General features: G+C 49.9%; 1 long non-coding RNA gene across 1 annotated transcript in view; it reads right to left on the reverse strand.

Moving 5' to 3' along the window:
- The window catches only part of LOC117310415 (uncharacterized), a 261,394-nt gene that overhangs the window by 15,982 nt on the left and 232,477 nt on the right, over nucleotides 1-12,935 (reverse strand). Inside the window, exon 15 of the long non-coding RNA XR_012329167.1 lies at nucleotides 9,498-9,578. This is a non-coding gene — a long non-coding RNA (uncharacterized lncRNA). The remainder of the gene's footprint in view (nucleotides 1-9,497; nucleotides 9,579-12,935) is intronic.

Below are 12,935 nucleotides of genomic sequence, written 5' to 3' on the forward strand. Positions count from 1 at the left end.
TATGAAATTTTGGCCCACAAACTTTGATGGAAGGCTAAGTGCCAGGAAATAAAAAGGTATACTACCTCTGCTGCCATGAACAGGTGGAGTGAGTGGTGGTCCCTTTGGATAAAGGAACAAACGGATTCAAGGACAGTTAGTGGAATCCAACCTGCTCGCCAACAGAGACACGTCTGTGTTTCCCTAACTCTTCCTCCCCCCTGCCTTATTATAAAACTTTTTTGAAGTATCACGTCATCAGTGTACAGCTCAATGAATTCTTACAAAGTAAGCTTATGTGTTCTTCAGCACCAAGGTCAAGATACAGACCATTACCAGCACCCCAGATGGCCCCTTCATGCCTCCCAGTCAGTAGGTAACCACTCTTCTCATTTCTGCCCCCACAGATTACTTTAGCCTGGTTTTAAACTTTATGTAGATAAAATTATGCAGAATTCGGTCTTTATTGTCTGTCTTCTTTCACTCCACATTCTGTACATGAGAGTGTCTATACATTATACAAAGAAGTACGTTGTCCTTTTTCATTGTTGCATAATATCCCACAACATAAACGCACCACACTTTATTTATCCTTTGTACTTCTGATGAACATTTGGGGAGTCCCTAGTTCGGGGCTAATGGAATAGTGTGATGAACGTTATTTTGCAGGTCTTTTAGTGAACGTATGTACTCATCTGTGGGTATTTCCCCAGGAGGGAAACTGCTGGGTCATAGGGTGAGAATCTGTTCGGTTTAGTGGTTACCGTTCAGTTTTCCATAATGGCTGTGCCAAGTTCTAGCCAATCAGCAGCCTATGAAGTTCCACTCGCTACCCATCCTTACCGGTACTTAGTATTAGTTTTGACGTATTAGTCATTCTGATGGGTACACTATGATCTCAGAGTGGTTTGAATTTACATTTCCCGATGACCAAGGTTGTTGAGCACCTTTTCCTGTATGTACTGACTCCTTCCTTTTGATCATTCCTCCCTCCCTTACCTCTCTCTTAAAGTCCCCCCTTTTCTTATTTAAGAGTCAGTCACCCAAGCACAGGGAGAGGGGCCTCCTTGGAGCTTAGCAAAGGCAACCGCATCCCCCTCTGCCTATGTCTTTGCTCCCTTATGGTCTCTAAGTGCCACAAATGTCAAATGTCGCTGCCCCAACACAGATGGGCCCCAGCAAGGCTGCTGCATGTGTGTATAAGGAATGTGGTTTACGTATTGTGGCCTTGCCTGGTCTGCCTACCTTGCAGAATTCTTTTTCGTTACGTAAGACTCTGCAAAAGGCCTTGAGTTGCCGAGAGAAAAGGCACTGAATAAAATGCAAACTAACAAAAGCACTGATATCAAAAGAATGGGGGAAAATTCATCACGCCCTTGTCACTGGAAGGCTGCTGGTAGACTCATCCCCACCTTACCTAAAAAGCAAGCTCTGCAGGCTCTAAACAGCCTCCTGGCCCGCCCCCGCCGCCTGGCCAAACATTCATTAATTCACCTATCAATTAAGCCCAAGGAGAAGGGGAGACGGGGTGTGAGCAAGGGAGAGGTAGAAAGGCAGACAGTTGAGCAGAAATTGCTGGTTGGTCACAAGCCCTCTTCGATTAACCTTATCCTAGGCTCTCCCAAATTGACTCATTTAGAAGTGTTCAGTCTGTCCATCCATGAAATGGGCCTAACTGAACCGAATAATATTTATACTTTGCAGACATCATAAAGATAACTTTCATAAAAGCTTAAAGCACTTTTCAGTTGCAGAAAGCAGCAAAGGGGCAAAACCAAGATGCTCAGTTGAATCTAACCATAAGAAAACATCAAACAAACCCAAACTGAGTGACATTTTGCAAAACGGGGCTGTACTTTTCAAAACTGTCAGTATCAGGAACAACAAAGGTCAGGCTGAGGAGCTGGTCCAGGCTGAACGGGAGTGAAGTGACCAGGTGGCCAGAAATAATACGTGATCCTGGATAAAACCCTGGAGCAGAGCAATCACTAAAGGGCACAATTTCAGGACAACTGGTGAAATGTGAATATCTGCTCTGTGTTAGATAACAGTATTGCATTAATGTTCAATTTCCTGAATGTGATCATTGTACTGTGATTATGTAAGCAAATGTCTTTGTTCTTTGGAGAACCACACTTAAGATTTAGGAGTGAAGATAGGGAGTTTGGGATTGACATGTACACACTGCTATATATATATATATATATATATATATATATATATATATATATATTTTTTTTTTTTTTTTAGATTGATTGATTGATTGATTTATGGCTGCATTGGGTCTTCGTTGCTGCAGCGGGCTTTCTCTAGTTGTGGCGAGCGAGGGCTACTCTTCGTTGCCGTGCGCGGGCTTTCCATTGCGGCGTCTTCTCTTGTTGTGGAGCACGGGCTCTAGGCGCACGGGATCAGTAGTTGTGGCACGCAGGCTCTAGGGCGCAGGCTCAGTAGTTGTGGCGCACGAGCTTAGTTGCTCCGCGGCATGTGGGATCTCCCCAGACCAGGACTTGAACTCGTGTACCCTGCATTGGCAGGTGGATTCTTAACCACTGTGCCACCAGGGAAGCCCCACACTGCTATATTTTAAATGGATAACCAACAAGGACCTACTGTATAGCATAGGGAACTCTGCTCAACGTTATGTAACAACCTAAATGGGAAAAGAATTTGAAAAAGTATAGATACATGGGGGACTGCCCTGGTGGTGCAGTGGTTAAGAATCCATCTTCCAATGCAGGGGACGCAGGTTCGATCCCTGGTCAGGGAACTAAGATCCCACATGCCGCAGGGAAACTAAGCCTGCGTGCCACAACTACTGAGCCCACGTGCTCTTGAGCCTGTGCGCCACAACTAAAGAGAAGCCTGCATGCCGCAACAAAAACCAAGCACAGCCAAACAACAAAAAAAAGATACATGTATATGTGTAACTGAATCACTTTGCTGTACACCTGAAACTGTCACAACATTGTTAATCGACTATACTCCAATATAAAATAAAAAGTTTTTTAAAAAAAGCAAAAAAAAAAAAAAAGATGTCTGCCACTGACTAAATTATTCCACCAAAGTAACAACAACTGAGTGTGTGTGTGTGTGTGTGTGTGTGTGTGTGTGGAGAGAGAGAAAGAGTAAATATGGTAAAATGTCAATAATGGGTGAATCTGGGTGAAGTGTATATGGGAGTTTGTGACCCTATTCTTGCAATTTCAAATCTGTAGGTTTGCAGTGTTTTCAAAATAAAAAGTTTGTTAAAACACACACACAAGATATTCAAGTCGATTTAACAGTGGATCTGAGGCCGGCATAAGGAGTCTGATTTCAGAGGGGTGATGGTGGGGAGGTGTGAGCCTGGGAAGCAAGTGAGATTGATGGGTTCCCCCAGCCTCCAACCTGCTAAAGGAACTTGAATCTAATTCACATGTCCACCTTCAAGAAAGGAGATTCCGGGCTTCCCTGGTGGCGCAGTGGTTGAGAGTCCGCCTGCCGATGCAGGGGACACGGGTTCGTGCCCCGGTCCGGGAAGATCCCACATGCCGCGGAGCGGCTGGGCCCGTGAGCCATGGCCACTGAGCCTGCGCGTCTGGAGCCTGTGCTCCGCAACGGGAGAGGCCACAACAGTGAGAGGCCCGCATACCGCAAAAAAAAAAAAAGAAAGAAAAGAAAAGAAAGGGGATTCCATCCCCAATTCATGGCAAAATCTTTACCATTCTAAACCCCAGAAACTGGTGGGGTCATGTGATCCACTGCCGGCCAATGAGCTATGAGCTAATTCTGGTGGGGGCCCTCCTTCTTCTTACAGAAGCAACCTTGGAAACACTGACATTCAGCAGGCCCATGCCAGTATAGCTAGAGTTTCTTCTCACTGGTCCATACCCTGCTGTACTGGTTGCTGAATATTTTGAATATCATTTCTGGCTGGAAGGGCCTGTTCTTTACTATTAGAGATTGTGGACCTGCATGTGATGCCCGGAACTTCAGCAGCCTTTTTGGGACCAGTTGGAGGCTGAAACTGAACACACATACCCAGAAAGGCAGAGCTGAGAGGATTAGAGAGGAGAGGAGCCTTGAAGTATCATCTTGGAGCTCTTCCTGTCTTGGGGGTTTCTGTCACCTGCAGCCAAGAGCATCCTAAGGAGGCAGTCTAGAGATAATTTTAGAATTAGGACCTTGGAAAAGGCCCCCTAACCGAGGGCAGTTGGAACAAAAAGGCCTGCCTGTCTCAACACACCCATCAGAGTCCACGCAGAATGCAGTAATGGGCATGAACTGGTGAATGGGTCCCTTGTGGTGTGGCCCGAGGCATCCTAGGGCATATGGATGAACTAGGGGTCTGGGGTGCCCTCTTCCCCTGTCAAGAAGAGACCACTAGAAAGGCAGAGTCTTTCAGCATAGGTTTCATGGAGTAACCAAGGACACAGAGATCCTGCTGGGAGTCTGGGAGGCAGGGTGATGGAGCGTGGGGTCAGGGCTCCTACAGGAGGAGCATGAACCGAGGTGGAGGCTGTTTCCACAGAGCGCTCTGTGTTGCCGTAACAGTTACAGTCGCATAAAAGCTTTCAGTTTGTACAGTACTTTTAACTTCCCAGTGTTCACTGAGACGCATCGTCTCACTCCTTCCCCGCAGAATCACAGATCACAGCCTGCCAGGGTACTAAGAGGCCTCAGAGATGACTCTAGATGGGGAGACAAACTCAGAGGGGTCAAGTCGCTTTCTCCACAAAGGGTGAACGGACCTGCTAACTTGGTCTGCCCTCAGTGGATTAAGTACTCCATGTGTTTCTTAAGCACTGGAAAACACGAAAAGGGGTCCCAGAGGTTGGCCTGGTGTTTATGAAGGTGCTTCTTTCCCCTTCTTCCTGGACTCTGTGCTGCACGGAGACCAGTCCAGGGTAACCGCATGCACCACTTGTCCCCATCAGCGTCTTTGTTTTGGCCCAGAGCCGACCTTGACTTAGGACTTGGCATTCGTTACGTACCTCAGAGAGAACCTGCTGGCTCCCAAAGCATTCGTGGGCCTTGTGGGTTGTAATGATGAATTCGTGGGAAGGTGGAGGAGGGGGGCACATCCAGGGGGGCACACTTCACATGAGAGACAATGTGACGGGCGCCCCCTGGAGGCGTGTGAGGCAGAGGCCCTGTCCATGTCCCACGCAAAGGGACTAGAAATTCTCATCATAAGCCATTTCGGCAGACCTTCACAGCCACCCTGGAGGTCACCAACAGGCAGCTCCCGGACACAGTGACTATCCTGGCATGGTCACCAGTGCAGAGTGGGGCAAAAGTACTGGAAGCTTAAGACGCTAGGATCAACCCTTGATCAACGACAGAAGGAATTTGGTGTATAAATACCACAGCTTTGCTGCTCTTCAGTTGACAGCTCTGGAGCGGCTCCTGCAGAGTCTCCCGGGGGCTCCAGCACGATTGAGCCCCAGAAGCCCACCTGCCCCTCAGCTCACCCTTCACTCGTTTCCTTCCCCTCCCCTTCACCATGCTTTCTGGGGGTCACTTCCCAAAGGAACTCCCTGCACCCAAGTCTTCATTTTCAGGCTCTGCTTTTAGAAGGAACTCAGATTCAGACGTCAAGGTCCTCCTTTCCCGAGGATCGCCACAGCGCCTTCCTCTTTGCCACCCTACCCCCGCACGCCCTTCCTCGTCACGGTCATCTCAGCTGCAGTGTCTTCTCTCCTGGATCTCACCCCCCAGCCCACGTGACCTCCTAAGAGTAGCCCTGCGCTGCCCAGATTCTGTCTCTCATCTCCCTGCTGCGCTCACCCCCACTACAATGTCAAGCAGAATTTCTCTAGTAACTTGGGGAAATGGGAACGTCTACCCCCAGATCTGGACTTAACCCAGAGGAAGGAAAAAGGGAACGAAATAGCAGTACTCGTGTTATTCGCTCTTTTACTTAACAGCATCTCTCACGATTCCCAGCAGATAGGAGAGGTGACAGCTTCAAGCTGGCCACCCATGCTTTCACACTCCTCCCATAGATAGGACAGAGACTAGGCTCTCGTCCCACCCCCTTTCAATCTGGGTGGCCTTTGTGACTTCTTTTTTTTTTTTGGTGGTATGCGGGCCCAGCCGCTCCACGGTATGTGGGATCTTCCCGGACCGGGGCACGAACCCACATCCCCTGCATCGGCAGGTGGACTCTCAACCACTGCACCACCAGGGAAGCCCCTTTGTGACTTCTTTGACGAATAGAGTACGGCAGAAGGGATGCTGTGCCCATTTTGGTGCCCAGCCCTCAAGAGATTGGCAGCTCCCAATTCCTGTCTCTTGCAGCGCTCACGCTTACAGTCACCACGTACAGAGTCACACTCACCTACTGGAGGGGTCCGGAGTGGCATAAAGAAGGAGTGCAGCCCAGTGACCCAAACGTTCTAGCCTTTCCTGCCCAGGCACTCGTCATGGTCCACCTTGACCTTCCTGACCAGCCAAGCAGCCAGCGAATACCACTGAGTGATCACAGCGATGCCAGGAGGAGCAAAAGAATTGCCCAGGGACTTCCCTGGTGGCGTAGTGGTTAAGAATCCACCTGCCAATGCAGGGGACACGGGTCCGAGCCCTGGTCCGGGAAGATCCCACATACCGTGGAGCAACTAAGCCTGTGCGCCACAACTACTGAGCCTGCGCTCTAGAGCCCGCGAGCCACAACGACTGAGCCCGTGTGCCACAACTACTGCAGCCCACGTGCCTAGAGCCCGTGCTCCGCAGCAAGAGAAGCCACCGCAACGAGAAGCCCGCGCACCACAAGGAAGAGTAGCCCCCGCTCGCCGCAACTAGAGAAAGCCCGCACGCAGCAACGAAGACCCAATGCAGCCAATAAATAAATTTATTTATTAAAAAAAAAAAAAGAATTGCCCAGCCGAGCCCTGCCTGAATTCTGAGTTGTGAGATATAAAATGGTTTTCTTTGGAAGCCACTAAGTTTGGGGACTGTCTATTACACAGCAATAGATAACGGGAACAGTAGGCAATGAAGAAATGTTTCCTGAGTGAAGGAACGAAGGAAGGGAAGGGAAGGAGGGGGCACATAGAGGAGTTGAGAGAGGGGAGGAAGGCAGTTCCCAGTTGTTCTCGGGAGGCTACACTGGTGCTGAGAAAATGTCAGGCACTTGCAATGCTCATAACCCCATTTTAAGGAGAGCCAGGTTCCTTTTGCATAAGCTGCTACCTGTGTTTTGTGTCATTTAACTCTGTTACCACTGATTGGATCAGGAATCGGCACCCCAGAAAAATATGAAGCATCCTGCCTGAGAACTCTGTCCAGCCCGAGCGGGGCTGGTGGGCCCATGTGGTGTGGCGCGGAGCCCACCCGATCAGATCGAAGTGCCCAGATCCAATTCTGGGCACCTTGAGAGCAAGTGGTAGAAGTCAAGACAAGCTGGGTCTCGAGAATGGAGGTGGCCCTGGAGTCTGGAACAGCCAAGGACAAGACCAGATGACAAGTGTGGCCTCGCCTGCTGCAGTTTCCAGAACCAAGGCAGGAGCTCTCTGCTCACGCTTGGCCTTCCAGGGGCTTCCGTAAACCCCAGCACCTGTGCTAGCCTCACTGCGTCTCATTCTGCCTTACGACTCCAGAGCGCCTAAGAGGATGAAAAATCAAGTGAATAGTGCGTCTGCATGCACGTGCTTCAGAAGTGCATTTGTGTGTGTGTCTGTGGCTTGTATGTGTAAGCATGTGAGTGAGCGGTTTGCTAGGATCTCTGGGCTTAAACCTGGGAACCAAGATATCCCCCCTTCCCCACATTTCCTCTTAGAAAAGACACTTTCTTTACATTTTCCACTCTGGTGGTATAAAGAGCTGGCCGCTGTTGTAAACGGTAAGGGGTGGGACAGTGGTTTTGAAATAAGTTTAAGCCTCATAGTCTTTTGTTTCAAACAGAATGTTAGTGAGAGGCCAATAAGATAAATCAGATAAAAGCCATGCTGCTCTGATTTGAGTGTAGGAAGAGAGACAGGGGCACAGAGCCTAATCATCGGCACCCTTGGCCTTGAGGAGGACCCCGGGGTTCCCTAAGACTCTGTAGAGTTCAGAGGTAGAGAAGAGTACCCTGGATGAAACTGGAACCCTTGGATTCTAGGCCCCTCTCTGCCACTAATTAACTCTATGACCTAATCTCGCCTCACTTTTTAAACTATTAAATGGGGATTGTACCCCTTAGGATGCTCTCAGCAGTGTAGCCAATAAAAAGCATTTTAAACAATAAGGGTATATTAATCTTGCATATGACAGGAAGCTCAGAGGCAGGTGGTCTTGGGTTTGACGGCCAAAGAGGTCATCAAGGAGCCAGGCTCTTTCTACCTTTCTGTTCCATCATCCCCTCACAGTCACAAAATGGCTGCTGCTGCTCCAATATCTCATATCCTTACAACAGCATTTGAAAGCTGTAGAACGTGGATGGGTGATGGTGGCAGCAATCTCCATAAGCATTTCTCTTTCTTCGAGGAGAAAAATACTTCTGAGAAACCCCCGCACCAGGATCCCTGTTGAGCTCTATTGGCCCGGACAGGGACATCCCTAAACTATATCATCACGAAGTAATGTTTGCAAAAAAACTAGAGTTACCATATATGGTCCAGCAGTCCCACTCCTGAGCATATATCCGGGAGAGACGAAAATGCTAATTCGAAAAGATACATGCACCTCAATATGCATAGCAGCACTATTTACAATAGCCGAGACACGGAAGCAACTTAAGTGCCCATCGACACGTGAATGGATAAAGAAGATGTGGCGTATATACACAATGGAATATTACTCAGCCATAAAAAAGAACGAAATAATGCCATTTGCAGGAACACAGATGGACCTAGAGATTATCATACTAAGTAAACCAGACAGAGAAAGACAAGTATCATTATATCACTTATATGTGGAATCTAAAAAAATGACACAAATGAACTTATTTACAGAACAGAAGTAGACCCATAGACATAGAAAACAAATTTATGGTTGCCAAAGGGGAAGGGGGGGAAGGGATAAATTAGGAGCTTAGGACTGATATATACACACTACTATATATACAATAGATAAACAACAAGGGCCTACTGTATAGCACAGGGGACTATATTTAATAGCCTGTAATAACATATAATGGAAAAGAATCTGAAGAAGAATAGATATATATGTATAACTGAAGCACTGTGCTGGACACCTGAAACTAATACAACATTGTAAATCAACTAGAATTTTCTTAAAAAAGAAAAAAAAGAAGTAATGTTTGTACCATGATTGGCTTAGGGTAATTAATTATGAATCATCTGGGGTTAAGATTGCCTTCCATGAACACATTGCCATCCAATATCAGGAAAAATCTGGACTTCCATCAGCAAGCAACAAGGGAGGTAGCTACTGATGAGCTCAAGGAGATGCAGCTGTCTGCTCTGCAACCCTCACATTTTCAGCAGCTGTAAAGGTCCAACCAGATATTGACAGTGAAAACGCTTTGTCCACGAAAGGGACGGAAAGACACTCAGAACCAGTTGTGCTCTAAGGTCTTGAGCATTGGGGCTTACCTGATACAGGCGAGCACAATAGCGCTGGCTGAGAACCCTCTGTTTCCTGGTGACTTTGACTCTCCACCCCTCAGGACCAGGCTGTAGGGAGAGAAGATTTAACCCAAGTTGAGAACGTAAATCACAGCCCTGGTCCCCTTCCTCAGCAGGCAACCAGCATTCCGAGCCGTCAGATCTAATGATCTAATCTAATCTCCTCACCTGAGTTGTGCACTGATTATCTGTGTGCAGGACCCATGTGTGGATGGACACTGCTCCTAGTCAAGCTTCATCTGAGCTAGAAACGTGGAGACGCGCGGCAGTGCAGTTCGTGGTCCCGGTGCACACCGGCCCTTAATAAACGCTTCTGCTGATAAGGAACACCAGGGGCCTCCCTGCTGCGGACACTTCTGAGCACTGATTTTTTTTTTTAACCTCCCCCCAACCCCAAGACATAAGTCTCCAATTTGTGAATCCAACCTCTTTTGGCAGGGTTTAAGAACACAATATATATAGTCCTTACAACTTATGACAGAGGACGCAAGGATTAGACCCCTATTATACATACCGTGAGAAAATATGGAGGTACAGTGGTTATTGATGTGAGAAGGTGGGAATTCACAGCTGATTAAGGTTTTATAGAGTATCTGGGGTGGAGTTTTAGGCTGGCGCTAATTGACCTAAGCCAGTTTGGTCTTGCAAAAAACCCCATTAGGTTCTTTTTGGTAAGTCTCTGTCCCTTTTTCGAGGTGGGCGAGGGAGCAGGGCCTCTCTCCATACCGTGCCACCAGGATATTGTGAAAGGAAGTCTTCAGGCCAAGTTCTGAACAAGCTACGCAAAGCAGCCACATAACTGGTTCTGTAAATTCCGTGACGTTCCAGCCCTCCATCCTTTAAAAGCTCCAGCAGCCGCCTCTCAGGAAAGTCTGCCTGAGGCAAATGCAAGGGAAGTCTTGCAGCGGGATTCTCTAACCTTCTAGTCCGACTCCAGGCGCGCACAGTCCACCAAATCAGCCGCTAGATGCACGCAGGACCACTTAAGAATCAAGCCCACGGTGCCGTTCCTACGAGAACCAACCACGGAGCACACCAGATTTTCCCGGTCTGCACCTGCAAGAGCTGAAGTACCGCTCCTATTCCTGACCAATCCACCCGCCTCGAACTGCTTCCGCCAGTGGGAACTCGTTTCTAAGGCCCTTTATACTAATGAACAAGAGCTCTGGTGCTGATTGAAGCTCAGGTCTTGGGGGGCTGTGGAGCGAGGACTCGTGATAAGATGGCCGACTATTCCTAAATGCGTGTCCCCAATTAGGCCGACTACCTTCTCCTAAAGTAGATGAAACCGAACAGATACATACATCCGGACACGGAATTTACATTACAGACACATAACAACTGTACGTTTCCTGCTCCCGTTGACACAGATAAAAGAGCCCGTGACAATTTAGCACCCCCTGTGGTGAAGTTTGGAACCGCCCAATTAGAAAGGAAAAAAATGCTCTGGGTTCAGCCAGCCAGCTTTTTACAGATTACAAAGTGTTTTATAGCAAGACAACGGTGGCCAGAGGGAGGGGCTCCCTGACCTTCGGCCTCAATTAGGGCAGTTCCGCTGGCCCACCGGATTGGACGGCCTTTAAAATTTTGAAAACCTCTGGAATAGTCCCTGCAGAGAAGAGGGACGAAAAGAGGCATGGGAGGAGAGGTGGGAGGAGATGCAGCAGGAAAGGAGGCCAGGCGGGCCTCTGTGCGGAGGCAGGAACCCTGAGGAATGCCCCCGTTGCGATTTGGCGAAGCCTCAGTTCAGCCGTCCTCCGGGGGAGGCAGGGTGATGGTAGCGGCTGTGTTCCCCCTTCCGGAAGGAAGGACTTACACCCTCGGCTGCTGGAGGGCTGCCTGCAGCCTGACTTCAGCTGTCAGCCCTTCCCCAAGGCTGAAGAAACCGCCCTGCCCAGGGCCATGCCGGCTTCTGGAGCAGCCCACGCCAGCCTCCGGAGGCTCACCCCTCCAGCCCAGTTCCGAACCACTCCGAAGGGTCACCCCAGCTCCGGAGCTCCCTGTGGGGTCAGCCGAGGCTTCCGTCGGGCTACCGTTGGAGTTCAGTTTCCTCCTTTGCTGGCTTCGGCTTCCAGCCCCTCCCTTCTCCAGGTGCTGATCCTAGAATGCTAACAAAATGTCCCGCATGCTAATCTCCGTCTCAGCATCTGCTTCCCCAGGAAACCCGACCTGCAACACCACGGGTGGGTGGCTCTGCCCGCCTGAGATCGCGGAGCCGGGACAGAGCGTGCTGGCACCGGAGCCCAGGACCCCTCGGGGGGAGAAAATAGGCAATAACCAGCTTTAACGACCAGCTAGTTTGCTGACCTTTCCTGGTCTGCAACCAGGAGCTGCCAGCTCCAGCTGCCTCTCCCGGCCTCCGCGGGCCCTCTCTCAGGACGTCAACCCCAGGTTTCTGGCTGCGTGCACGCTCAAATCTTCCTTTTCCCTAGGAGCGCAGTCTCCCACATCCTGTGGGTTTGCCGGCTTAAAACCAGAGGGGGCAAGAGAACGGAAGAGAAGAATGAGGACACCGAGAGGGGGAGGGGAAGATGAGGACGAGCGCGCCCCTCGTATGTAAAGGATGGCCCCTCTTACATGCAAAAATGTGACAATTGACCCCCTCCCCCCGAACAGCTCACGCCTGCCCTGAAAGTGTTAATTCACCTCTTGGCGGGGAGGCCGGCCTCCCCACAGGCTATTTCCCCGGGCCTGCCCGGCTGGGGATCAGGCCCATTGTTAATAAGTAATGACAGCCCAGCTCCTCCGCGGATTCCCCTGGGCTTTTGTGTCAGAAACGTCTTCCCTCGCTGCCGCTCGAGCTGACAGGCTCCGGCTCCCGGCAGGCAGCTGCGAACATGGGCCAGCCTCCGCCAGGACGCCCCGCGTCACCGGGCCCAGAGCCCCAGGGCGACGCAGAGGGCGGTAATCCCACCCCTCCTCCCTTCTCAGGTGAGGATGACCTCAGCTGTCTGCAGGGACCTGCGGGGGAGGGGCGAACCTCGTGGCCTCCTTTAGCGAGGGGTGGAGCCGTGCCCTGGTGAGTGGTAAATTCCTGCGGCCTTCAGCAGGAAGTTCTTTTCTGTGTCTGCCCTAAGTAACCCAGCACATTTAGCACTTCCATTCGCCCAGAAAGAGTTCACAAGTGAAAGCATTCTGGAACCTTCGGGAGAAAAAGAAAATGTTTGTTCCACCTTGCCAATGAGAGGTCCTCCTGTTTCGGAGGCCCCATAGGTTTTATTGTTATTCAGGTCTGGTGATGCCAACAGAGCAGGCGATGACGGCCATAGAGAAGATAATTGGTTATACTTACAAATCCCAAGAGGAGGGGGCAGGCTAGGCCGCGGGGGGAGGGGCACACGGGGAAGCACTGGGGTTGGTCAGGAAGCAGAGGGAGAACGGGAACTGGCGGGCAAGAGCCTTTAT

This window comes from Tursiops truncatus, chromosome X (assembly GCF_011762595.2).
Source record: "Tursiops truncatus isolate mTurTru1 chromosome X, mTurTru1.mat.Y, whole genome shotgun sequence".
NCBI classification, from domain to species: Eukaryota; Metazoa; Chordata; class Mammalia; order Artiodactyla; family Delphinidae; genus Tursiops; species Tursiops truncatus.